Here is a 27,840-nt window from a genome sequence, read left to right on the forward strand (position 1 = left end):
GCCTGGCAAGCACAAGGCCCTGAGTTCAATTTCTGATATGAAAAAAAAAAAGATACAGAGATTTCTCATAGAGTCCTTGCTGCACACATTCACAGCCTCTCCATTAGCAACACTTCCCAAAGATATATATATATATAGATATAGATATATATATATATGTATATTACAACTGATAATCATGCACTGACATATCAAACCTAATAGAAACCAAAGTCTATGGTTTCTATTAGGTTTACCCTTATGTACTGTATGGGTTTTGGCAAATGTATAATACATGTATCTACCATCATATTGCCATATAGGGTATTTCTGTTTCCCTAAAAAATTGCCGTGTTCTACCTTATTCATCACTTCCTCTCCTCAACAGCTGATATTTTTATGTTTTTCATAGTTTTGCCTTTTCCAAAATATTATTTAGTAGGAAGCATATACCATGTAGACTTTTCAGATTGGCATCTTTCACTTAGTAATATCCATTTAGGTTTCTTCTTTTCTTTTTCTGGACTGATAGCTCATTTCTTTTTAATGTTGAATAATATTCCATTATTTTAATGTACTGCAGATTAATTTATTGTGCTAGTTAATCTTAATTGTTAATTTGACTGGATTTAGGAACTCCTGGAGAGGTGACTGAATCATAGGGCATTATACTTATCAATGGATTATTCTATCAGTGTTGTTCATAGTTGAATGTGCTATGAGGAGCTCAGGACCAGCTGGAGGTGGGTCACTGGGGAAGTGCCTTTGCAGGCTCTTCCTCTGTGTTCTGCTCCTCGACTGCCATAAAGTGAGCAGCTTTGCTCCACCATGCCCTTCTTCCTTAATGTTCCTGCCTTGGAGCCAGCCAAGCATGGACTGAAACCTCTGAAACTGTGAGCCAAAATAAACATTGCCTTCTTTAAGTTGCAGGTGTTAGGTATTTTGTACCAAATAGGGGAAAGCTAACTAATACATCGATGCATTCATGTACTAAAGAACATCTAGTTTGCTTCCCAGTTTTGGCAATTATAAATACAGCTGCCACAACCTGTAGCATCTATGTGCAAGTTTTAATGTGGACATAATTTTTTCATTCATTTAAGTAAGTCTCAAGAAGTATGATGGCTGGATTTTAGATAAGAGTAAATTTAGTTTAGTTTAGTTTGTTTTAGAAAGTGTGCCATTTTCGATTCTCACTAGCAATGAATGAGAGTTTCTGGTGCTCTGAATCCTCACCAGCAGGTAGTGTCATCTGTGTTCTGGATTTTGTCCATTCAATCAGTGTGTAGTAGTAGCTAAACTTAATGTGTTGTTACCTGATGGCATTTGATGTGGAGCATCATTTGTTATGTTTACTTACCAGCTAGATGTCTGTGGTGATGTGTCTGTTCAGATCTTTTGACTATTTTAAATAAGGTTTTTCATCTTAAAGTTTTAAGAGAGCTTTTGCAGGTATTTTTTCCCACTCTATGTTTTTTCCTCTGGTCTCTTGAAGAAAAAATGTTAACCTGTATGGGAATTAAATCCAGGCTACAGCTGTGAACGTGATGAATCCTAAGCACTAGGTCATAAGGGGTTTTTAAAACCTTGAGGTGAGACTTCTAAAAGATTAGTTGATTTTTAAATTTTTGTTGTAAAACTTAAGCTAGATCAGTTATTTCTAAGGAATATATTTTTTTAAAAGGCCAGAGACTATAATTTAGTGGTAGAACACTTGCCAAGCATGCACCAGGCCTAGTTTAGATCTCCAACATGGCAAAAAAAAAAAGGAAGAACTGTTTCTTACTGCCTTTAATCACTGGGTGAGGAGACAATTACCTGAGTCTTAAAGTCTTGGAATAATTTTCAGAATAATGAAACTTGAGTGAGCTTTGCTATAATTATTTTTATTTTTGTAGTATTTTCTTCAAGCTTGTTTTTATAACACTAGGTTACAAAGTCTTGTTGGAATATATGAATTTCTTATAATTAATGTGTGTAGTATAAGTATATTGGTAGGTACATCAACTGTTTGAACATATCTATTATTTATAGAGAGCTAACAAATCATTTTGAGGGAAAAATATATGATCACCATAAAAATCTATAATCATGTCAATTTTCAATGTCTATGTTTCACCAAGATGTATATTTTTCTTTACAAAGATAAAAAGAAATGCCTACTATCTCAAGAAATTATTAGTCTACCTATAGGATGAGGTTTTTGTATGTCAAACTATATTTAGCTATTTTAAAATTAGATTCAAATCATATCAATATCATGAATTAATTTACATATACTACTTTATGTCATTATGAGATATTAATTTAGACTGTTTTAAGTCTCTTGGGCTTCTTCAATAGAAAATAATTTCCTGTGAATTTATATTAATTGTTTCCCCCTAATAACCAGGGCCAGAAAACTGTGAGAAAATAATTAGCTAGAGAGTAGAAATTTATTTAGGCCACTGTTAAAAATACTAAAGCATTATAGAAAAGGTTCACTGTAATTTAGCATGAACTGAATCATGATCTCTGCCCAGAGTAAAAACCTACCCAAAAGATTAGTTCTTCACTTGTACCTGTGTAAAGCCAGATTCTTCATCATATGATTTTCTAAAAGTACTAACATGTCTAAATGATCTCTAAGTGTTTTTAGATTTCACATCCATGGGGGAAAATAGTGTTTTGTTTGACTAATTTTAGCATGAAGAAAATGTGGCTGGACTGGCACTTTGTTACCATGGGAAATGGGGGTTAAAAATATGTATTTTTAAAGCCCAAGAAATTAGAGAAATGTACTCATAGACTATAGCTCCTTGCATAGTTTTTCCTTCTTGTGCAATTTTAAATATACTAATGGAGTGTTCTGTCTGTAACAAGTAAAATATTTTTTCCTTTATACATTTTCTTTCTTCTTTTTTTCCTTAGCCATTCCATACCTAGTTAATTCTTTTAATCTTTCCCCATAAATCAACCTTTCTGGCTCATTAATCATGTGCATGGCTCTTTAAAAATTTTACCACCTAATAACTTGTAAACCTGATTTTCCCTCTGCACTAAATTTATTATAGATTCTTAAGTAGGCTGAAGATATAAATTGCTTTTTGCAAGGATGGTGCCTTAACATTAAAATGTTGCTAAAAGTAGTCTTACCTAGATATGTGTTGATCCTGCTATGTATCAAAGGACAACTTAAATCCAGAAGAGATCTGTTTAAGTCTTTTGAATTACTTTGCACTTCTAAAATACTAAGTTACATTTGACTAGATAGCTCAAATAAAATGAAAAGATTTATAGCGTTTTAAAATATCACCACTATATTATTGTCTATTGCCAAGGAAATTTTCCCAAAGGAGAAGCATATTTAAAGAGGTAGTAGAAATTTTTATTAGTGTAAATGAACATAAAATATTTCTGTCCCTTTTTTTCTCCTAGAATGTACCATAGGCAGAATTAGCATGCTGTGTTCAATTTTGTATAACATAATTGTAATTTCACATAATTGAAGATATGTTTTATGGTGAGTATGAAATTTATTGAGAATCAACCACTATTATACAGATACTTAACAGATTATATATGTACATGCTTATAAGCCAAACTGAAAATATAGCTTTGAGTGGATATGTTTGCTCTTTTTTCCCCAACTCTAACTCCTAATTTGTTTTGTGCTTTGTCTTATCTTTCCTGTTTCTGTACACTGGGCCCAAGGTTCAAAATCTTGGCATAACCTTTGACTCTTCCTTCTTTCCTCTAGCCCACATATAAACTTTCAAATGTATCAGAATAGTGTCTTCTTGGGTCTGCTATTGTCTTCTTATTTTAAAGAATGTGTGCCTAAAAGGACTCATTGTTAGGGAAAATAAAAAATAGAAGGAAAAATGGAAAACAAAGGTTTTGTAAATAAGGAAGGGAAGAAGTGTTGAAGGAAGGGGAGGGCATTGGGAAAAAAGAATCAAGATATATTAAGTACAGGTACAAATTCCCTATAATGAATGTAACTATCATGTATATCTAAAATGTACCAATAAAATTAATTTTACCAGAAAGATGGGGAGCAAAAGCTATAATATGCAGTTTTAGCCAAATTTCAAAAGGGATGAATTCTGATGACATTGGGGGTGGGGGTCATCTGGAAGCAGGAGTGGTTTATCCATCCTCAAAGTCAGAAATGTATCCTATGATGGTTCACACATCATTAGGTGTGTCCATACGGTGGGACAAACATAAGTTCTATGTGTGTTATTTCTGTTTCTCAGTGACTAGAAGCAAGATCATCAGCTGTGAATGGAATGGAAAGAGGAAACAATAGGGTTTGAGAAGGGAATAAAAGACATGAAATAATTATCTATGTGAGTGGTAGATTGAATAGGCAAGGAGTATATAGCCAAATGGATTGTTTTGTGCCATTACTTTCTGCTGCCTAGTTACTAGCTCAGAGCTGATGGAGAGCTTTGTTTAGACAACATTAAAGCTTTGCAAAGTACAACAAACTAAGAGAGTCAGTGAGTCAGGATGAGTTCAAAGGAGATGTGATACAAATTGACTATTACTTTAAACTGGGTAAGGTAAGAAGTGCAGAAATAGGGATTAAGGGGCAATAAAGAGGGAGTAGATCATTGGAGTTTTAAAATTTTTGCAGTGAAGGTTTTAAGGTGAAAGTTATAGCAGGATTAAGCTAGGGGAAAAAAAGAAACAATAGCTTTAGAGAAGGATGCTTCACATTGAAATTATGGAGTAGCTACAATTATTTGTAACAAATTTCAGAGTCATCTCCACCCATGATAAATGTGTGTGTTGCAAACATGAGCTAAATAATGAAATGAAAATGCAGGATGGGGATCTAAAGACAGAGAGAGGGAGGAAGAAGGGGAAAGGAAGGTGAATAAAAAGAATAAAGATGTGTAAAGTACATGTACCTGCTCCCTAAGATGAATGTAAACATATACTGCAAGGATGTATGAATAAAAAAAGACTTAATAAAAAGAGCAGTCTGTTATAACAATTTGAAGACCTTCTTTTACTGTCACCCAAAAAAGTCCAATACAAGTTAATTGCATATAGAAAAAAATAAATTTCAGAGTAATGGGCTTGCCTGGATGCAAGGCAAGATCATTAAAGGAGGACAACTTTAGAAACTTGAGAGGCCAAAGTGCTGGTCCACATATCTTCATAAATGCTGAGATCTCACAGAATATCCTGGCAGTGACAAGGAAGGCAAGGCTCACACTCCATCTAGAACATGATTATAAAATAGGTTTTGGAGAAACAACCAACACTTCTGGGGAAACAGCATCCTTAGAGGAATGTCTGGTTCCTGTTAAAAGAAAAAGGTGAAAGAAACACTCTTGAGAGCAGTTGGTTTAGGAAGGGACTGGGGAAGGGTGGGTCCAGAAGATTTCTTGATGGATGGATGTGAATGGCAAAAGCATACTCTTAAGGGTTTTAGCATTTGATGAAAAGGCAGAGATAGGTTCAGAAAAGGGCATTGAGAATCACACAGGAATCAGCATTGAGAATGAGAAGTGACCTAATATTTATGCTTTCTTGGAATCAATGGACTTGATAAGATTAATCTTCATAGTGCTGAGGCTTAAAGTATTGGCTGGCCATGAGTATGGAAGGGTCAGTAGGACCATGTCCCCTCTCTCTTAAACCCTGCATTAGAGGAAGGTCAGTCAATGGAGACGTCATCATCCTCCCAACCCAGAAGCTCCTTTTTGAAGCATATCCTTTGGCAAATTTATGGTGAAGGTTTTAGAATTAAAATTTACAGATTAAGTTAGAAAATTAAGAAATGGTAGCTTTAGAGAAGCGTATTCATTTTTAGCACTACGGTGCATTTTATGGAAATGCCATAATTACTCACCGATTCTACTTATTAAGGATCATAGTGTTGTTTCCTTTTTTCTTTTGCAAGCAATGCTATTTGTACATTCTCATAAATATCTCCCAGTACACTTCCTTACTGAGAAAGAAGATGAACACATCCAAGAGGTTCTGTAGGATATATTATTGTGAATGCAATTGGTTGGCCACAGGAAAATGCATTTTTATGTATGAACTTTGCTAGAAAACACCAAATGTTTTTCTAAGTGGCCATATCAGTTTATACTCCAGTAATAAGACTTCCTGTTCTTCCAGATATTTTCTTAACACTCCATAGTAGCAGAATTTTTTTATCATCTGACAGCATAAAAATGTTTTATTAATGTTCTGTTTGCACCCTGTGATTATTAATAGAGTTGAATATTGTAATTTGTTTATTGGCTATTCATTATTAATTTCCTATTTATTAACTGCTTTTCTATTAGATTGTATTTTTCTTGTTGATGTACTGAAATACTTATATACATTGAACACCAATTTTTTTTTATCAATTATGGTTTGTATATTCTCTTTAGATTTTATGGTTTGATTTAATTTTTAAAGTGTATGTCTCTTGGTGAATAATCATTGTTAATTTTAATATAGACAAGTATATCAGTTTTTCCTTTGTAGTTTGTACATTGATGAGTAGTTATCTTAAAAAATCTTTCCTCACTCCAAAATTATAAAGAAAAATTTTCACATTTTAGTTAATAATTGTATGGTTTTTGCTTTTAATATTGAACTTTTAATCACATATAATCAAATTTTATGTATGTTTGGAGGTAGAGATAATGATTTTCTCTTTTGTGTCATCTCAGAACTATATATTGACTAATACAACCCACTCTTACTCATCAATAATGTCACCTTATACATATGTTCAAATTATTTAATTCATTCATTCAACAAATATTTATTGATCACCTGTTCTGTTTCTGGTGCTATTTATGTAACAAGGAACACACAATGATCTCTTATGGAATTTATATTTTAGTTGTGGTAGGAAGGTTATAAGCAATAATCATTATAGATACATTCTGTAGTATGTTGGAAAAGAAAGAAAAATATGGAAAAAAGAAAAAGCAAAACTGGATATAGATGTTTGGAGTACAGTGTGGGGAGGTTACTTCATTAAGTGGGATGGTTATGGTAGATCTCATTAGAAAGGGTGATTAAGCCAACAATTAAAAGAGATAAAGGGTTAGTTAAACAGACATCTGAAAAAATATGCCTGGGGTGTTTTGAGGAAAGACTATGTGGCTGATGCAGAGGGAACTGTGGTGAAAGTAACACAAGAGATCAGAACAGAAACAAAGCTGAGTTTGGTTGTGCATCCCTATAATCTCAGTGCTCTGGAAGGCTGAGGATTACAAGTTTGAGTTTAGTTCGGGCAAGTTGGTCACTTGGGGAGACCCTGTCTCAAATGGGTGTGGCAGCTGGGTCTGTTGTTTAGTGGAAGGTCCTGTGTTCAATCCCCAGGAGGAGGGCAGAGATAAAGAGGGGGGAGAGAGAGAAAGGGAAAGAGGGAGAGAGGGAGAGAGGGACATGGAGAGGGAGAGGAAGGGGGGGGACAGAGGGAGGGAGGAAGGAAGGAAGCAATGAAGGAAAAGAGAAAAAGAAAGAAAGAAAGGAAGGAAGGAAGGAAGGAAGGAAGGAAGGAAGGAAGGAAAGGAAGGAGGAAAAAAATGAGAGCAGTATATGGAAAGCATTGTAGATGATTATGAATTGTGTTTAGAATACTTTTTTTTTTGCCTTTTGCATGTTATATTTTCTTTTGAAACTAACTCTGTTGTAAATTGAGAGGAATTGATCGAGTTTTATTTTTCCTAAATGGCTATCCATGTATCCCAACATAAATTAATGAGTCTTCCATGTTTCCTCCACTACTTTGAAATCTAACTCTGTGATTTATGAAATGTGCATAGTTATTTGCGTTATAGCAAGATTCTTTTTCCAATGGCATTCTATTCTTCTAGCTGCAAATATTTGATTATTTTTGGAGATTTCCTGGCTAATATTATTTCTTTATTATTATATGTAAACCAAAGACTCATTTTGTCTATTTCTAAAATGAAAAAAAAAATGAAGCTTTACTTTGATTATAATTGTGTTGTGTACAAATTAAATTGATAAAATTAACCAGTTCATGATATATAATGGTGTGTAAGCTTTTTATCACAAACTGTATTTTTGTAACTTTTCAAGTCTTCTTGATATCATTTACTCATATTTTACTTATATTTTAATTTTCTTCAAATAAAGAAACTATCTTGTGTATTTCTTACACTTGATCTTAGCCAAAAGGCCAAGAAGTGATCTCTTGTGTGTTTCTTGTTAAAAATATCTCATGTATTTTATTTGGGGAGAGTTACTTTTATTGCGTCTCCCAATTAGTTTTGTATATAAGAACTATAGATTTCTGCATATTGATTTTTCATGTGATTACCTTACTAAGTTACTATATTACTTGTCATTTTTCAGAGTTTTGGGGGTTCTGAATGTGCAGTCATATAATCTTTAAAGAGTTGCAATTTTAGGTCATTCTTTCCTACTCTTTACTTTCTTTTCCTGTTACCAAACTATATTGGCTAATATTGCCATTCAAATATTAAATAATGTCAAACAATAGGGACAATAGAGGATATCCTTATTCTTGGTTTAAGTATGGATGTGTTGTATTTTCCCATTACTGTACTGAGTTTGGGACTTTTAATTTGCATTTTCTCAGTAGAGTTTTGTTTTCCTCTTTCTTTACAATCTCTGAATCATTTTGGTTCAGCGTAGAGATTTGTGATCCAAACTGAAGATTTACTTAATCCTTTTAGATTTATTGATAGCCAAGATGTTTGGTGTGGGTTCAATTCTCTTTTTGGTATATTTTTCTGTTATCTGTTTTCTTTGTTCATGTGAATGTGTGCATATTTAATTATCTTTATAACTCTATATAACATATGTAACCCTCTATTTTTAATATAATATGTTCAATATGAGCAATGAAAATAATTAGTATATTTTTTCATCTTCCTCTTTACACCACCACCTGATTTTATTGAGTAATCACTTTTCTTACTGCTTACCTTAGTCCAGTTAAAAATGCTCACATTCTCTCAATGATATGCTTTGGCTCCCAGCGATTGAGTAAAGCACATACTTTCCACCTCCTTTCTCATCTGTCTCCCAATTTGTGTTGTTTTATTTGCATTATTGATATTTATATAATATATACATACATACATTTTATACTCTCATTCTACATCCAATGATAAATTTGAGTTCTATAGTTATTTATATGAATGTTCAACACAGTCCTAAAAAATGTTTCCCTAATCCTCTCTAAAAAATCTCGTTTGTACTCAAGGAGGTTTTTCGATTGTCATATCAACAATTTTCTTTGAATTTCAAATTTCTAAAACTAATTATCTGTAGTTTTACATTTAAATATTTTTAGTTTGAAAACTATGTGTAACTATGTATGCTAGAAGGACAGTTTCCCTGGACATATGTACTTGGACTTATCCTTTCTTGTGAATCTCTCCAATGTCATCTAGCCAGAAATATTGAACTGGAAATACACAAAGTCATCCTGACTCTTAAAAGTAACAATCCTTCCAATTAGTCATATAAACAATCCTTTATGTTTTAATTCTGCTATGTTCACTAGCATATCTTGGGCAAATTTTTTTGCTTTAGTTTTCACTGTACCACAGAGATAATGTTTTTAAGAAAATTTTCTACAGTTCTAACTTTATTTTGGGTAATTAGCTCTGTATTTCAAAAAGTTTTAAAATTTATTTTTTAATATTTGGGTTTTGTTCCTCATTGGTGTTTCTTTGGGAACTTCACTTATAATAAGGGAGATCTCCTTTGGCAGACATTACATTTCCACGTGGCTCATTTTTCTCATTTCTCTCACTCATGTCTTCTGTATTTTCACAGTGTTCTCTTTCTTTTACTTTTTCCACTTTCATCATCACATTTTTAGTTTTTTTACTCCTACTTGTTTTCTGAGTTCTGTCAGTGTATGTTTCATCAATTGCCGTATCACTATCTTTTCTCTGGCATAATATTTTTTAGTATTCTTTCATAGAAATAGATGCATCATTAGTTATTTTAAACTTTGGGGCAAGATATTTGGTCACAATATTTGTGACATTTTTCATCAACTGGTAAGTTTCACTGGCTTTTGTATGTTATTTTTCTTACAGTATCTTTGTTCTGATGCTATGCCAGGTCTCACTTTAATACCCATCACTGGATGAGCTGGCTTTTGCTGGACTCTAGCCTGAAGTAGTTTTCTGAATCTAGATGGCAGCATCCCTGTGTACTTTATAACCCAAACCCTATCTCCCTCTCTGCTGTAGGAAATAATGATGGTTGCAAATATTCCTTGTTTATGGATTTCTTTGGGGAGCCTTCCAGCTCTGTCTCTCTGGTCCCCAATGAAATATGAAAGAATTTCTGCTGTGTGCCCTATTTATATCCATAAACAAATTCTGTTCTTCATGGGGTCTTCCTCACAAGATTTTAAGTATTTTCTAGAATCCATCAGTGATCTCTTTCCTTTACCTTATTTCTTCTCTTTTTCCTCTCCCATAAATTTGCCCCATCAAATTTGCTTTTAACAATAAACTCAGTTTTAAATTTTTATTTATTTTATTTTATTTGTATGAGTTCCAAATTTTAAAAAAAGGGGGGGGATATGTTCATTTGGAAATCATATTAACCTGATATTTAGTACTTATTTGGTACCAAGGAACTGAAGTAGTCTGGATGAGAGCATTTTCTCATTACCTCCTGTATTCCTGTTTTAAAGTCAAGGCTTGTTGCCTGTGGCTACTCATATGTCATTGTATATTCTAAAAGAAAGATACAGTAATATATTTCAAAGGAAAGACATGAGGAAACTCCTCAAAGACTCAGATTGTGTGTGTGTGTCTGTTTGTAAATTATAGAAATAAGAATAAAGATATGTCATATACAGAATCTAAATGAATGTAAACATTATAGGTCATAAACATGAGATATAATTAATAATATCAACAAGAACTAAAATGGAGAGGGATTAGAACAGGAGGGAGGGAGGCAGTGAAGAAGGGGATTAAAAAGATAATAAAGCTCTGTTATGTACATGTACCCAGTTCCCAAGATGATTGTAAACTACATGTACTGGAATGTACTGAACTAAAAAAAAAAGTGTATGGAATGCTTATACAAAATTATAGTATCTAACATACTTCAGATCATGGCTGTAAATTCTATTTAAATTATGCAATAATGCGTACATGCAAATAACCCATGGCTATCCAAAAAGAGAAACTTCTGAAGGTTAAGGAAGCCACTGATAAAACTCCTAGGTTGATGAGTTGTCTTAGACTGGTTAGACAAATGGCCAAATCAGGGTTATTCCTAATGGAGAAATGGTCAGGAGTTTAATCTCCAAGTGAATTTGTTGATTTTATGTTGGCCATAAGCTGAGTTAACTTCAGCCTGCTTTCACAAACAAAGATAGTAGCTCAGAAAAAAAAATGCATATTTTCTAAAAATATACAAAATAAATAAAAAAACATGACGTGAATAGTAAAGGTACATTACTGTATTTATGGTAGAAAACATGCTATTTAGGTGCTTCTTGTTTCTTCTTAACATTTCTCTTACTATTTAAAGGATGACGGTGGACAAAAACTCTGATTTATAGGATTTTAATGTACTGTTTTTATTATGTTATTTTCCAGTTAAGTTGTAGCGTGTGTGCTTTATATGAACAATAGATGTTTCCTCTACATTTTTTCCTTCCTTTTTCTGATCATTAGTTTCTAACTCACAGTGAGAACATTTAATAAGTGTAAATTATATTAAAATTCAAAGTAATTCATTTTGAAGAGTACCAGTTTAGTGATGGGAAGGTAGGACTATTTTACCAATATAAAAATATTTTATTTTAGACAATTCTAAAAATGTTTTTTTATTAAACAACTGGTTCTTTCTGGAGAATTATCAGTTTGCATCATTAGACACAGAACTTTCAGGGCTGGAGATTTAGTTCAGTGGTTCTGCCTCCTGCCTTGCAAGCACAAGGACCCAAGTTCAATCTCCAGTACCAAAAAAAAAAAAAATAGATAGGACTTTCAAGTTTTCCATCGAAATATTCATGATATGTAAGATGCAAATGGACACAGTCTCTTCCCATATACAAAAATAGCATTTTTTCTCTAATTATTCAATAAGAGGTAACTGCAAGAAATGGAAGGCTCTTGTTTAGATAAAAAGTATTTACCATGCTTTCAACTTTAAAGGTGTTAGAGGAATGGAATATATTTTAAACTCTTGCCATTAATATTCTCCTTTCACATTGGACCAGCTCATTTCTTTGGCCTCAGTGTTAGGTGTAACAGTGTATTAGCCAAGCTGTCTCAGTCATTCAGGCATTTTATCAGTTCTACAAGACAGATGCTAAATAGCACAGTCTAAATTGAAGTCTCTGATGACTCTCTAGAGACAAATTGATAGCAAGAACCACACTTGGGCACTTACAATGTGTGGCCTTTTTCTGTATTTAACTGCAAGAAGAGAACAGCTTTTAAGTAAACTTTCAAGCCTTAAATTGTCAAGATTTATTTTTTATTATTTAATTATTAATCTCATTTTGTTAGGAAAGGGTATCAATCTTTTGTTCATCTCCTCTAGTGGAGAATTTAAAGATACCTTGCTGCCTATTATTTTAAACAAAAATAATATGAGAGAAATTGTGTTATCTAAGCATTCCTTTCAGGTCAATTTTAGACTGTAGAGACAGTGTTTTGACATAAAATCTTAGTTTCAAACATGTTCCAGTATAGTTACAAATTTAAAATGGCAGAAACTTAATTTGCTCAGCAATCTTTGGTGCTTCCTTGTATCATATAGGAGAAAGTTGTTGCAGAAGTATATTTAAATCAAATGAACTCTACATTTATGTCATTGAATCTTAGTCTGAAATTCAGTATCTTTGAAAAGGCAAAGCTGAGAAAAGTAAGCCTTGAAATGTCTATCAGTATATGTTTTCCTAAGGATTTCAGTTTATTAAGAGTATAGCAAGGCCAGGCATGGTGATGCATTCCTACTTCTCAGCTACTCAAGAGGCTGAGGCAAGAGGATTACAAGTTCCAGGCCAGACTAGGAACTTAGTAAGACTGTGTCCAAAATAAAAATTAATAAAAGAGTTGGGATGTAGCTCACTGCTCCCAGGGTTCACTCAGTATCTTAAAAATAAATAAATCAAGTTTATGTGCACTTCAATGTTCCTCTTCACTCTAAAATATGTGACTTCGAGAAAGCTCCCATGCTGCCATCCCACACTCATAGGGCAGAGAAGCTGAGCCGGTCCTAGCACCTGGAAGGAGGCTCCCCTGGTGCCATCCCAAGCTCCTAGGGTAGAGAAGGTGAGCCAGTCCCAGAACCCACAAGGAAGCTCCCCCGCTGCCATCCCAAACTCCTAGGCAGAGAAGGCGAGCTTCGCGGGTGCCAGAAGCACCCCCCCTCCTTGGAAATGAGAAGACATGTAAACAAGCCTCAAAAACAGACTTCTGGATCACCTATAGCAACCCCAAAGGGAAATGAGATGGAACAATCTGATACTCAACCACCTGGACTCTCTGAACTGGCAACAAAAGAGGATCTGGGAAAAATGAAATCAGAAATAATGACTCAGATAACAGCAAAGATTTTGCTCATGGTGCAAGACATGATTAATAAATCTAGAGAGGACACAGATAAAAAAATAGAGGATCTGAAGAACATGATGGAATCCCAACATAGGAAAGAAATGGAATCCATAAAACAGATGCAAACAGATTTCTAAGAGATTAAAAACTCCATTGAAAGTCTGCACAGCAGAATGAACCAATGTGAGGATAGATTTTCAGATATACAAGAAAAGATTGCAATTAGTGAGGAGGAAAAGAAAAATTGCTTTAAAATTGTAAAGGAACATGAGAAATCAGTCCAGCAGCTGCTAGATGATGCAAAGAAGAATAACATAAGACTGATTGGAGTCAATGAAGAAACAAGAGAGAGTGCAGATGACATAAAAAAAACTGTTCACAGACGTGATAGCAGAAAACTTCCCAAGGAGGGGAAAAGAACTTGACATACAGATAAGTGAGGCATGTAGGACTCCAGCTAGCCTTAAAAAAATCTACACATAGGCATATAATAGTTAGGATTCCAGAAATCCAACAGAAGAACAAAATTCTACAAGCAGTGAGAGAAAAAAAACATCACATACAAAGGAAAGCCCATCAGAATCACAGCAGACTTCTCAATGCAAACCCTCAAGGCAAGAAGAGCTTGGAGTGATGTATTTCAGGCTCTAAAGGAAAACAACCTCCAACCCAGATTGATGTACCATGCAAAACTATCTTTCAAAATGGATGGAGAAATAAGATACTTTGATGATAAAGAGCACCTCAGGAACTTCATGAATATCAAACTGGCACTCCAAAAAATTTTAGACAATACCCTAGGAAAAGACAATGAGGATCACAACCCCAGGAAACCCAGCAGAATGAATCCATTGGGCGTGACAAATTAAATGCAAAGGGAGAGAATCCAACCAAAAGAAAAAGTCATGACAAGGTTTTTAAAACTTTTAACTTCATCTCCCTAATGAGTGTATAATTCAATCCTGTTATTGTACTGATTAGTATTTTTCTGATTCTAGAGTTGCACACCTTTCCTTGTGCTGTCATCTTCTTATGTCTACTTTTTAATTGGGTTGTATATTAATGAGCTGTAAGAATTCTTTATATTTTCTGGTCATAGGTTATATGCATTATAAATATGGTCTGTTTAAGGACTACTTTTCATTTTAATGATGTCATTCAAAGTTCTAAATTTTGATGGAATCTCATTTATCAATTTTTTTCTTTTATACATCATGTCTTTTGTATCCTAGGTAGCTCTTGCCTACCCTGAATTCATAAACATTTTCCCTTATAATTTGTTCTTAAAGATTTATAGTTTTAGGCTTTCATATTTAGGTTCATAGATCCCTTCAAGTTATTTTCATGTATGGAAATAAAGGGTTGAGGTTAATTTTTTATATATGGATACCAGATGTTCTAGCGCCATTTGCTGCAAACACTATCTCTTCCTCGGCTCTTGAATTGAGTTTATATTCTATAAAATGCTAATGTTAAATAATCTTTCAAAACTCAGTGGACCATATATGTGTGGTTCTATTTCTAGATTCTCTGTTTTAGTTCACTGATCTATATGTCTTTCTTTACACCAACACTGCCTTGATTACTGCAGCTTTAGAAGTCTTAAATTTAGGTACTAAACGTCTTCCAACACTGTTTTTGTTTTTTTGTTTTTTAACTTTTCTAGGTCCTTTGTACCCCTACATAACTTTTAAATTTCAATATCCAATTCTTCATTTATAGCAAGTATACACAGACCTGAATTTTTATATATACCTTGTGTTTTCTAATCCTGCTAAATTCAAATACAAGTTCTAGGGGCTCCTAGAGATTTCTTAGTATTTTCTCTGTAGATGATCATTTCATCTACATGTAAAGATTTTGCTTCTACCTTGCCAATCCTATCCTAATTGTGTCATTTTATTGCCAGACTATTTTGGTGGGGCCTAGGTTTCCAAGTTTAATGGACAGATAAAGAGTAAGCATATCTGCCCTCGTTCCCCACCTTAAGGAGAAAGCATTGTATCTTCTCCATTCATATAAGGCGTTCTTGCTGGAAGTATGGAGTACATGTCTTTAATCTGTTGAGAAGGTTCTGTTCTACTTCTAGTCTCCTGATAGCTTTTACCTTGAACAGCTATAGAATTTAGTCCAATACTTTTTCTACAACTAATGACAGGATCATATGGCTTTTTCCTTTCCTCTGTTAAAATGATGACTTTTGGAGGTGGATCTTCCAATGCTGAACCAACACTGCCATCCCTATAACAAAACCACTTTCTACATCCTGCCAGATCTAACATCTAATAGTTTGTTTTGTTATACAAATTTCTTTCTATGTTCATACTTTTTTCTTCTATTATCTTTATCCAATTTTAGGATTAGCACAATGTTGAGTTCCTAAAATGAGGGGAGAAGTGTTCCTTCTTTTTTCTGCTTTAATTGTTTGATATAGTTTATTAGTTAAAATGTTCATGAGCCTGCTGTTGTCATATAGGTAGGTTTTCAAGCTAGGAATATACTTTCTTTAATAGGTGCTATTCAAATTTTATATTTCCTCCAGAGTTAGCTTCATTAATTTGTCTTCCAACTTACTTCTCAGAAGTTGTCAAATTTATTTCAAAACAGATTTTTGTAATATGCTTTCTATATCCTTTTAAATTCTGTAAAATCTGTGGTAATGTCTCCTAGATCTTGATATTGTAATTTAAAAAATGTATAATTGATATTGTATAACAGGAAGAAAAGGTCTAAAGGAGTAGGGGAAGTGGGAGGGATAGGGGAAAGGAAAGAAGGGAAAAGAAAAAAATATGAGAAAAGGAAAACAATGGAAACAAAGTCTCTGTACATAGGAAAGGGTGGAGGCAGTGAAGGGAGGGCAAGGGAAGGGGAAAAAAAGTAAGATCCCAATGATGAATGTAACTCAATTTTATACCTAAAATACACCAATAAACTTAATGGAAAAAAAATAAAAATAAAATGAAATGAAAGAAAATATGTGACTTCTCTGGTAATATTGCATATACTCAGTATTTGTTTTATTAATAAATAAGCATGTTAAGTTACAGAGAAATAAAGAGAATCTTAGAGGACAATGAAGAAATTTTTCTTCTGTCCCAGAAGGTAGCTGAGGCTAAGAAGTGCCCTGTCACTTGCCCTAATTGCCGACAGCTGGTCCACTCCATTCAAATGCTATCTTCCTATTTCCTTTCAGAAATAAGGCAGAGTATGACAGAATGTCAACCAGAAAAGCTAAGATTAGTACTCAAGTTTTCCAAATTTTTAAATTTAAAAATTCATAATTTTACTATTACTAGCATATACTACCATTTTATCTTTCTCATTCTACTTATCTGAAAAACTGTATTATAAAATATTTGTTTCTCTACAGAGAATCATTATATGATTACAATCATTATATGACAATGCTAATTTAAACATAGCTTATCATAATGTAATTAGGGCTTTTATTTCTGCTAATTGTATTTAGCCTAGTTTCTGCAAGCATGTTAAACCAATTGAAATTATTTAATTTAAATATCACAGGGCACTGTGTTTTTAGCCAAATTTCCTCATTTGTACAAATGAATCTGTAATAGGAAATGTGGGTTTTATTTTGACTAATCTTACAGAGAAGAAAAAATGTATTGATCTCTTATTGAAATTTTGGGTTATAAAGTTGTGGTAATAATTGATAATTACTTAAATGTAAGAAATATACAGACAACTCAGACTAATTCTGATTTAATCACTGCTAACAATAAAGTTTATAAATAGACAATTCTAGTGAATGGCAAATATAATTCTCTGATAATGTTTCTAATTAAAGTTATATAGAATTAGGGTTTACAGGGAATTACAATAGATTTCTATTTGAAGTCACTGAAAAGTGTAGGCACTTTTTAAAGGCTAAGTAATATTGCCTAAGAAAAAGGAACAATGCCTTCAAATCCAACGGGTTGGTCTCCCGAGTGTCCAGAATTCTTTTTGTGGCATTTTTCACATTCTTATTTCAATTGAAGGTTCTGGATATATTCTGATCTCTTCTCTATAATAATATCTAACTTGGATATAATGTATTAGACTTCTCTTTTTGCAAGCCTAGAGACTTGTCAATATAGGTAAAATCTATTTTAAAACTAGTTTTCCGCCTCTAAGAAACATTTTAATTTATCTCCCTCTATTCAGATTATGAGTTTTTACTACCAAAAAAAATCTGTATTGTCCTTTACAAGTTCCTCTGGTCATTTTAGATAAATGTATTAGTTATGCATGTATCTTCTATTCCTAAAACTATTCTGGATCCATAAGTGTTTAGATAATTTTTGAATTCGGTGTTGTGATCCATTGATTTTCTTCTCTCTCCTCATTTCTAATTATCATTAATATTGCCCTACTTCGACAGTTATATCTTGCTAGGAACTCAGATTTTGACATCCTATAGGGTAAGATATCTCCTGTAGAGCCCATCTGTTTTCACATTCATATACCCTACTCCTTCTCAATGCACTACAGTCTGCCTTCTACTCCATCATGCCCCTATTGCCTTTTAATTTTCAGATGGATATCAATCCTCTTCTCACTTGACCTCTATTATTAAAGAACTCCTCTCCTATTCATTGATGTCCATGATATTATCTCTTTTTCATTTTCTTACTACAATTGTGACTATTCCTCTTATTTAGAATCCACTTATTATCAAATATCCAGGTAATGTTTTGAGTTCCTCGTCTTTTTCCCAGTATATACTCTCCTTTTGGAAAAAGATGTCAATTTTCGTAGATTGAACTTAAGAATTTCTCACAGTCAAATTTTACCAATAGCCTAGACCAGTGATGGCAAACCTTTTAGAGCTTTCAATGATACAAACAGCTTGCTGCAGTATTCGTGCCATAGGTTCACCACCACTGGCCTAGATCCTCCTTAATATCTTCTAGGTAGATTGTTCAATTGTCCAGTGGCAAGGTTTAATTGTTTTCCCACAGACATCGCAAGCCTAATGTGAGAATACCTAATCCCACTCTGAGGTAGAGATGTGGTTTGGTAGAAAATATTTTTTAAGCGAGGTGAGGTTTGTGTTGAGCTTTGGAGTAATTAGTAAGTAGTTAAAGGAAGGAAGAGACAAAGAAGTATGACATGAAGGGGAAATAAAAGCTGATAGCACAGAGAAATCTTGGAGATTAAAGAAGAATAGGACATATTTGTGATTACCTTGATCTTGTCCATGACAGATGCTGGGTGCCTGTGCAGGGCAAACTAGAGAGGTTGACAGTTTACAAGTGTCTTTGCGGAGCATGCCAGTGAGAAATCATTTATGGATTTTAAGCAGATCAGAGATATGATTCAATTAACCTATTAGAATTTCATTGTGTAGCACACAGAGGAATGATCTAGAGAAGAAAAAGCTAGAGGCAAAAAGAACAAATAAAGAGAGGGAGACTGTCCTATAAAAATGTCAAAAACTTTTAAATGCTGAGTAAATAAAATGGAAAACAAAGACAATAAGGAGATATTTTTGATAAACATAACAACTACTTAATATCTTTCAATATAAATAGTACATGCCAATTGATACTAACGTAGAAAATGCATGAACACACATTTACAAATGTATGTATATCAGACTTATACTGAAATGTCCCAAATGTTAACCATAATAATCTAATTTAAACAGTTGGAAGATTTGTTCTCCTTTTTATTAGCAAATAATTTTCTCAAGACTCATGAAATACAAATAATTTTTACCTTATTGTCTCAAATTGATGACTAAATCTGAAGAAAATAATATGAAATATAGAAAATTTCATGTCTGAAATATTTAATATAAATATAATAGGAAAAATATGGAACTAATATAAATTCCAATAAAATTGCAAATGGATGTTAGAAGGTTGCTTAGACATGAAAAAATGAAATTCTGATATCAATAGCAAAGCAGAATATATTACACTATGTAAAAAAGGATACCATATGAAAAAATCAAAAATATAAAAATATAGTATTTGGCACATGTATGTTTTTGGAAAGTTTAGAAGGGAAAAAACACAAAATTATCAATAGTTGGTAGAATTATAGTTAACTTTAAAAATTCAGTAAGAATTTCTTCAATTTACTTAAGACACTCTATTGTTTATTATTTACATTATTTAAACAAATAAAACTATTTTCAACTTTATAGTCTTGAAATCTAAGCCTCATTCCTCACCCTAGCACTTCTCATTCAACTAGTCATGTGGCCTAATTCTCTTTTATATTTATCTAAGTCTTTGATTTCTTTGTAAAAATCATTTCATATAGTTTTGTTGAAAATGGATACTAATAATGTTAGTAAAACACTGTGTAGTATTAAAGGATTTTGTCATTATTTTTGATGACACTCTAATTTAAGGCCTTTGGGAACAGTTGATCTTGACTCTACCTGCTCCTGACTCTAGTCCATCTTTTTTAGATCTTGAATACAATTGGAAACAATAAGATGCAGAAATACTAATTTCCAGTTTACAGATCTGTTTTTAATCTTGACTAAACCGCCTTCCTAGCAGGGCATGGTGCCTCATGCCTGTATTCCCAGCACTCTGAGGCTGAGGCAGGAAGATCATTACAAGTCAAAGCCAGCCAGAACTATACAGCAAGACCCTGCCTCAAAAAATGAAAAAAAACAAAACAAAATAGCCTTAAAGTAGATGACTTGATTTTCCCTGCCACTCACTGTTAACTACAATGCCTGATTTCACTGAAAACATCTATCTATCTATCTACCTATCTAATAGGACACATCTTTCCTAGATACTACAGTCATAATATACTGCTACATTATTAAGTTAGTATAGTGCTCAAACTTCTCATAATCACTTTTGCTGGTAATATGAGCTCACTGTTGTTACTACTGAGGTGTCCCATCTTGTATTATAATAAAATTTGCTTCTTGTAATAATTTTATATAATTTTCCTGAAAATTTGGTGACCTGAGGTATTGCACAATTTCTAATGTATTACAGCCACTGCAAGATGGGGCAGACACTGACCTACAATACTTCTTATTCAGAAGTCTGGCCTGATGGCAACAAATTCACCAGTCCTGGGACTAATGGTCCGTTGCCCGAATAACTCAAAGACAGTACAAGCCTAGCCCACCAGCTGCACAATGATAATGCTTTAATCAAAAATTCAGGTTGAAGCTTACATAAGTTGAAAGTTAATTTATTTGTATCTTATTGTTTCAGTGTTTTAATGGGTTGGCTAAATGAAACAGTTAAACACAATGTAGATTTCCCACTTGAAATTAAAAAGTCTTTTTTGTAGCTCCAGCTTATGCTAGAGAATAAAAATAATGAAAAGGAAATTTTCAAACTTTATGATGAAGAATTTCAGAGAGCCTTAAATTCCATCCTACTTATTATTATTAGTTTTGTGGCCATATGACAGAAACTGTGATCAAAGTCCTAAATCCATTATAGCACATTCAATAAATGTAGGCATATAAAGTACTCTATCATCTGAAGTCATTTCAAACTGCATTCAATATCTTGGTTCCCAAGTGCATTAGCTTTTATTAAAAGCATTCTGCTGCAACATCCATTCTTCCTAATTGGTTTACAGATTGCCCCCACCATTCAGGCAAATCTTAATTGCATTTCCCCACAAATCTAGTTTGATTTATTGTTCCTTATTTGCTTTATATTATTTATAATAAATCAGAGTAAAAAATCTTAAGACATGAAATTAAATTTATAGTAGTTCCTTTTTCACAAATACAGAACTTACCTAAAGATTATTAACAATGTAATAGCATTTTTGCTTATTTTAAAAGTTGTTCAGTCAAGCTATCACCATTTGTATTATTTCCAATAATAATATCTTCATTACCTTTCCAGAGATAATTATATTTCACTTTTTTTTATGAACACATTTTAAAATTATCTGGAATGAATTAGATGTAGGTTATAAAAGTGTTATGTCCTCCTATAAAGGTTAGATGGGAACATATATATATTTGAAACAGAAAAAATGTTATCTGTGGACATGACATCAGATTAGGTAATGCCACTGCTGCACTAAGAGGTCTACTTGAGAAAAATTTTTAATAATTGCAGTTTTAGAAATTCCATAAAAATAAAGTGTTTAAAAATAAGTAAACAACAGAAACATAATGACAGAGGATAATAGATACTCAAGAAAAAACTTCCTCCTTTTTGAGTGACTGCATATTAGTGTGGATCATTTTGTAAACTTCTCTTCTAAATAAAGACTTTCCATGAAACCATAGGCATAGAATCAGTTCTATAGGGGTTACATAAAAATTTATGGGAAGAAAGAAGTATAAGTTATCTATATCAATTTATAAAAAGCCTTCTAGGCTTCCTTAGGAATGTGTTCATTCTTTGAAAAGTTTAAACAGTTAGAATTTTGAGTTCAGAATCTGAAATATTGTAGTGTGTTCAGCTTAAGAGACAAAAGAAGAGAAATTGATTTTGAAACAAATACAAACAGAAGGGGGAAAGGGGTAATCTCACCAAATTTTAGGTCAATCAACTATAAGAGGGAGGCTTATAGAAAAATAAATTATTTGACTTCCAGCAAAACTGAAAAATTGGTTAGCAGATGATAATAAAACAAAATAATCTAAGTAATATTTGTAGCTGAGTTTTTAAATAAAGCATCTTCACTGTAACAGCAGAGACCACATGGGGAACTGGGATTTGGATCCCTCCAAGCAATAATGAGATATTTGCTTCCACTGGAGTGGAATCAGAGGAAGGCCAGCAGAGATTGCCCAGTGGGATGGAGGCCACCCAGCCTATGGTGTCAGTGTGGACAGTCTGGGGAAGGGAGCAGTATGAGGCTCCCCTTACCTTTCAAAACCAGAAAAGTAGTAGTGGAGGCCTCAGGTATGCTGGAACTTCTACTCTCAGTACTGATGAGGCATTTTCTTTTCTGGGGTCAATAGAGGCCAAATAGACAACTAATACTACCATCCCAACTTGGAAGTAATGAGCTGGTGTCCTCTCCCACATTCCTGCTGGAGATGTTGGAATAAAGCTGAGGTGGAAAGTTTATATCCAACATTTCCTAAAATATATGAAATATCTAGGTTTCAGTAGAAAATCCATAATCACACTGATAACCAGGAAGATTCAAAAGAGAATGAAACAATATAACCAATACTTGTCAACATTAGGGTGACAGAAATGTTAGTATTTAAAAAAAACCTTTGAAAGTAGCCATTACTGAAATTGCTTCAATTAACAATTATGAACACCCCAAGACAATGAAAAAATACACAGTCCCAGAAAAGAGACAACAAAGAAGAATTTAGTGGAAATTTGAGAATTTAAAATGTGATAAGTTATGTATATATAATGTAATACCTAAACCAATCACTAAAGCAGCTATACAATGAGATATACTCAAAGTCACAATAGATGAATTATAATGAAATTCTGAGTATATTCAAGTATCAAAGGGAAGGCAGGAAAAAAAGAAAATTAAATGGAGAACAAAGAGAAAACAAAAAAATGACATGATACTTAAGCCATACAACATCAGTGAAATGGTCTAAAGCAATTAAAAAGTGGAAATTATTGAATGAAAAATGGTCTAAAGCAATTAAAAGTGGAGATTATTAGAATGAATTAAGAACTATCACCCAGTGATATGCTATCTACAATTTAAAAAATAAATAAAAATAGAACAATAAGTTAGAAAATCAAATGGAAAGCAAATAGAAAGCAATATGCAAAGTACACACTCATCAAAAGAAAATCGGAGTGCGTATAATTTTATATGAAGCAAATTTTGGAGAAAATCTTACCATAGATACAAGGATCTCGCATAAAGTAAACTGTATCAATCTTTGATATATTGTGGAATAAAGACAAGCATCAAGGGGCCGGGGATTTAGCTCAGTCGTTTCTCAGCCTGCTATGCAAGCGTAAGGACCTGAGTTCAATCCCCGGTACCAAAAAAAAAAAAGCAAAAACAAAAAAAAAACAAGCATCAGTCTACCAAGAAGTCATAAAAATCCTCAGTGAGTAGACACCACATTTCAGTGTGGCCAAATACATGAAGTGAACACTAGTTGGAGGCTTCAACACTCTCAACTGCCAGAAAGTCACCAAAGATATAAGAAAATTCAACAATATCCTCAAGGACAGGACCTAATAAAAATATATAACCAAAATATATAGCCAACAACAGCACTCTACCCAACAACAGCAGAATACGTATTTGTTATAAGTGGCCATGGAAAATAAACTAAGGTAGACTATGTTCTAAGCTTGTTATCATTAAATTTGTTATGGTTTAGGCCATCCAAAGCTCATGTGTTGAAGACTTGCAACCCAATGTAGCTGTGTTCAGAGGCAGGGCCTTTGAGAGGTGAGTGAATCATGAAGTCTCAAAACTCACCAAAAGAGTAACTGATTGATGGATTCATAACTTAAGGGGCTATTGAGAGGTGGGGGAAACTTTTAGGAGGTGGAGTCTAGATAGAGGAAGTTAGGTTATTGGGGGGCATACCCTTCAAGAGTATATTTTGCTCTCTCTGTCTCCTTCCTGGCCACATGAGGTGAGCAGCTTGGCTCAACAATGTGCACTTTGCCACAATGTTCTGCTTTGTCACAGGCCCAGAACAATGGAGCCAGCCAAGTGACCATGAACTCAAACTTCTGAAACTATGAGCCAAAATAAATTTTTCCTCCTCTCCACTTAAGTTCTCAGATATTTTGTTGCAGCAATGGAAAGCTAACTAACATAGAACCATAAAGCAAGCCAACAAATTCTAAAAACTGAAATTATACAGACACTTCTAAATAATCCATTTATCTCAAGGGAAATTAAAAATATGTTAGACTGGGTAAAGATGAAATGGTACATATTAAACATGTACAATGTATATAGCTAAAACTGTGTTGACAGGGAAATATAAGGCAATACATGTATCAGAGGGTGATCAGTCCTCTGACTGCCTAGAAATGGGGACAGCAAGGGTTAAATAAAAAAAGACAATAGAGACTTGCATAATTTCAAAGTGTATGGAGGGCCAGGAGGTCAATGCCTCAGGGTTGGTAAAGACAATCTCTTCGAGCTAGCCATTATTTATTGGGTTCATACAATAATTGGAGGGAGTATCAGGTGACTTAGGGGGTAGTAATCCTATGGCGATGTAGATCTTATGCTGATGAGGATCTTATGTTGATGAAGGCGGTAAGGAGAGCATTCTTACAATAGTAGGTGGGATGAGATAGCAGGCTAATAAAGAAGTTGTCCTTCCCCTAGGCGAAACCTTTCTCTTTTTTTATTACTACTTGGTTCTTGAAGAACCAAGATGTCTTCAGCTGATGTAATCTTGTCCTTGAGCATCATAGTGTCACAGGACCACTGAGGCCTCAACTTGTGACTGGAGGCAAGGAGCTGTGTTTCCATATGCCATAGCCAGTTCATGGTCAAGGTAATATTAGGCCTTAGATAGCTATAATCATACTTTAATTATGAAATGATTTTTCCCAGAAATTTATTTAGAATGGCTCCTAACATAAATGCATACATTAAAAAAGAAGAAAAGTTTCTAATCAGTGATCTAAGCTCCCAATTTCAAAAATTAGAAAAATAAATACAAATCAAAAAAGGGAAATAAAGATAAGAATGTTAATGAATAAAATGAAAACAGAAAAATTGAGAAAACAATGAGAAAACAATGGCTCTATAGAGAGAGATAAAATTGGCAAACATCCTACAAGTCTGACAAAGAAGAAAAGGAGACACAAATTACCAATATAAAAAAATTTAAAAATGGATATCATTACTGACCTTGCAGACCTCAAAAGGATAATAAAAAACTACAAACAACTCTACACCCATGAATTTGACAACTTAGATGAAATGGGTCACATTTTCACAAAAAAATCCAGAAACACCCTATTAGGAAACAATCTGAATAGTTCTATAACTGTTAAGGAAATTGAATTTGTAATCCCAGAACTCCCAAACACCACATCAAAAGATGACAGAAGAAAAATCACATGATCATATTAATTGTTGCATAAAATATTGACAAAATTGACCATTCATTCATAATTTTAAAATCTCACAAAAATAAGAAATAAGGAAACTTCCTCAACTTGATAAAAACCATTATGAAAAATCACAGCTTTATTCTTAATAGCGAAATACGGGAAACAACATAGATGGTCTTTAATGATAAATGGTTAAACTTGTGCATTGGAATACTATTCAGCATCGGAACATATTGAACTATCGATACACAATTTATGTCATTGTCCAGAGATTTATTTGGAGTAAAAATAAAGGCTCATAACCCCAAAGGATTTTATGCTATATAATTCTTGAAATAAAATCATAGAAATTGAGAAGAGATAGTTGTTTCCAGGAGCAAAGAGCCCAAGATGGCACTAAGGAGATCTTTGTGGTGATAGAAATGCTCATTTCTTGTTGGTATCAATATCAATTACCTAGTAGTGATATAGTCGCATAGTTTCTCAAGATGTTACCACTGGGGAAACTGGAAAAATGGTACATGGGTCCTCTAGGTATTATTTCTTAATACTGCTTTTGGATTTACAACAACCTCAATAATAAGTTAATGAAAAATGAAATAAATGGTGCTTCTCATGACCAGTGATTACTAATATACAATAATGATACACACATGGCATGCACACGTATGTGCCCATACACACCAACTATGCACATGCACTACTCCATTATAATTTTCTGTGAAGATATGTTCAAGCACCCATCTGGTTTACTGTTGCTGTTTTCTCTGTAAGATATTATTCAATCACTTTTTCTGAGGGTGTTAAAATGCCTCCACATCAGTAGATGGGAATCTTTTTGTAAATTCTTCACAAAAAAAGTTTGTCAGTCCTTTATATTTCTAAAAACGGTGTCTCAAAGTTTATTACTTCATGGATTACAAAAGCTGAGCAATCGTACCTTGCAGTTTCCAGTAATGTAGCTGCAAATTCTCCTGTGTATATAGTCCTTAGCTCAGAACTCTGCGCAAAGTAGTTGTCAAAGCATGTGATTATTTAACAAGTGAGTGAATTTGACCAAAAATGGTGGTCAATATCCCTGATACCAGAAGAAATTTCAAATTTTCAGTGTGGCAGAGAATATCCTGATTCCCACTGTCAACTCCCTAGTGTTAACTCAGTTACTTACATAATCATGTATTGGGAATAAGTGCTATGTCATGGACTAAGTTCTTAACTCTAGGAAGTATCTTTATACTACCTTGCTTACTACCTCCGTGTCAGCATTCTGTCATCTTAGTATTTCTTAACATTGTACTCACTTTCAAACATTATCCTTTAATAATGAATTTGTCATGTATCTATATTTAATTGTTACATTTATTATAGATGTGTTAATATTATTAAAGTTAGTTTTTAAAATATTCAAAATTAACCTAGAATAAATTAAAATAGGAAGCTAAATTATTAGATAATCTATCCATATTATTTAAAATAATGATAATTTTGTTAAATTAATGCACAAAATGACTGATATTTACCTTTTTTTAAGAAGTAAGAAACAGTCATGTCTTGTTTGTCTATAAGAAACAATACTACAGTACACTATAATTTCCTAAATAGAAGTCACATCCCTTTTGAATTTTATAACCCAGTAAATTAGTTCAGATGTAAATAACGCAGATTTCAAAGATGTGCTCAGTGTGACTAATTCTATGGGAAATATTTCTTCTTTAGTGAAAATTATAGTTAAGGTAGTAAAAAATTCTCATATAATCTAATATTGCTTCTTCATAGATGTGTATTACCAAATGTATGCTATATACACATCCTCTTTTTTCTTTATAAATTTTTTAATTTATTAATTTTCTATCCTATTTATAGTCTTGTTACTACTTATGAGAACATATACCATTATTTTAGGTATTTCTAGAGAGATTGAAAGGAAATAATATAAATTCATTACTTCAGTACTCCATAACATGTATCAGGCCTGAGATTATAATTTACAATTTAAAAGTTTTCAAACTTTTAACACTCTGAACTTAGCTATGTTAAAATGTTTTCCTTAAATATAGTGTCAGATTTTTCTTCCTTACAAGATGATATTTTAAGTGACATTTTCTAGGAATGTTTTCAAAAATACCTTGAAACAAAGTAGAACCTTATTAGTGGTTTTAAAATAATTTTCTTTCCCAAACATTTATATTAATATGAGACTTCTATTGTCCCTGATTAATTTGATCTTTATCTTCCAGCATATTTTATACAAACTAAAAAAAAAGTTGTCTTTGTTGGGGATTTTTTTAGTACGTTTTAAACACTGATGATTTTTG

At 33.1% G+C, this 27,840-nt stretch overlaps 1 protein-coding gene across 2 annotated transcripts in view; it reads left to right on the forward strand.

The window, feature by feature from the left end:
• Window positions 1-27,840, forward strand: part of Pacrg (parkin coregulated) — a 349,369-nt gene that overhangs the window by 49,690 nt on the left and 271,839 nt on the right. The gene's annotated exons all lie outside the window — the stretch shown is intronic.

This window comes from Heterocephalus glaber, unplaced genomic scaffold (assembly GCF_053883595.1).
Source record: "Heterocephalus glaber isolate CG9 unplaced genomic scaffold, H.glaber_assembly_v1.0 deba00001523, whole genome shotgun sequence".
Taxonomy (NCBI): Eukaryota; Metazoa; Chordata; class Mammalia; order Rodentia; family Bathyergidae; genus Heterocephalus; species Heterocephalus glaber.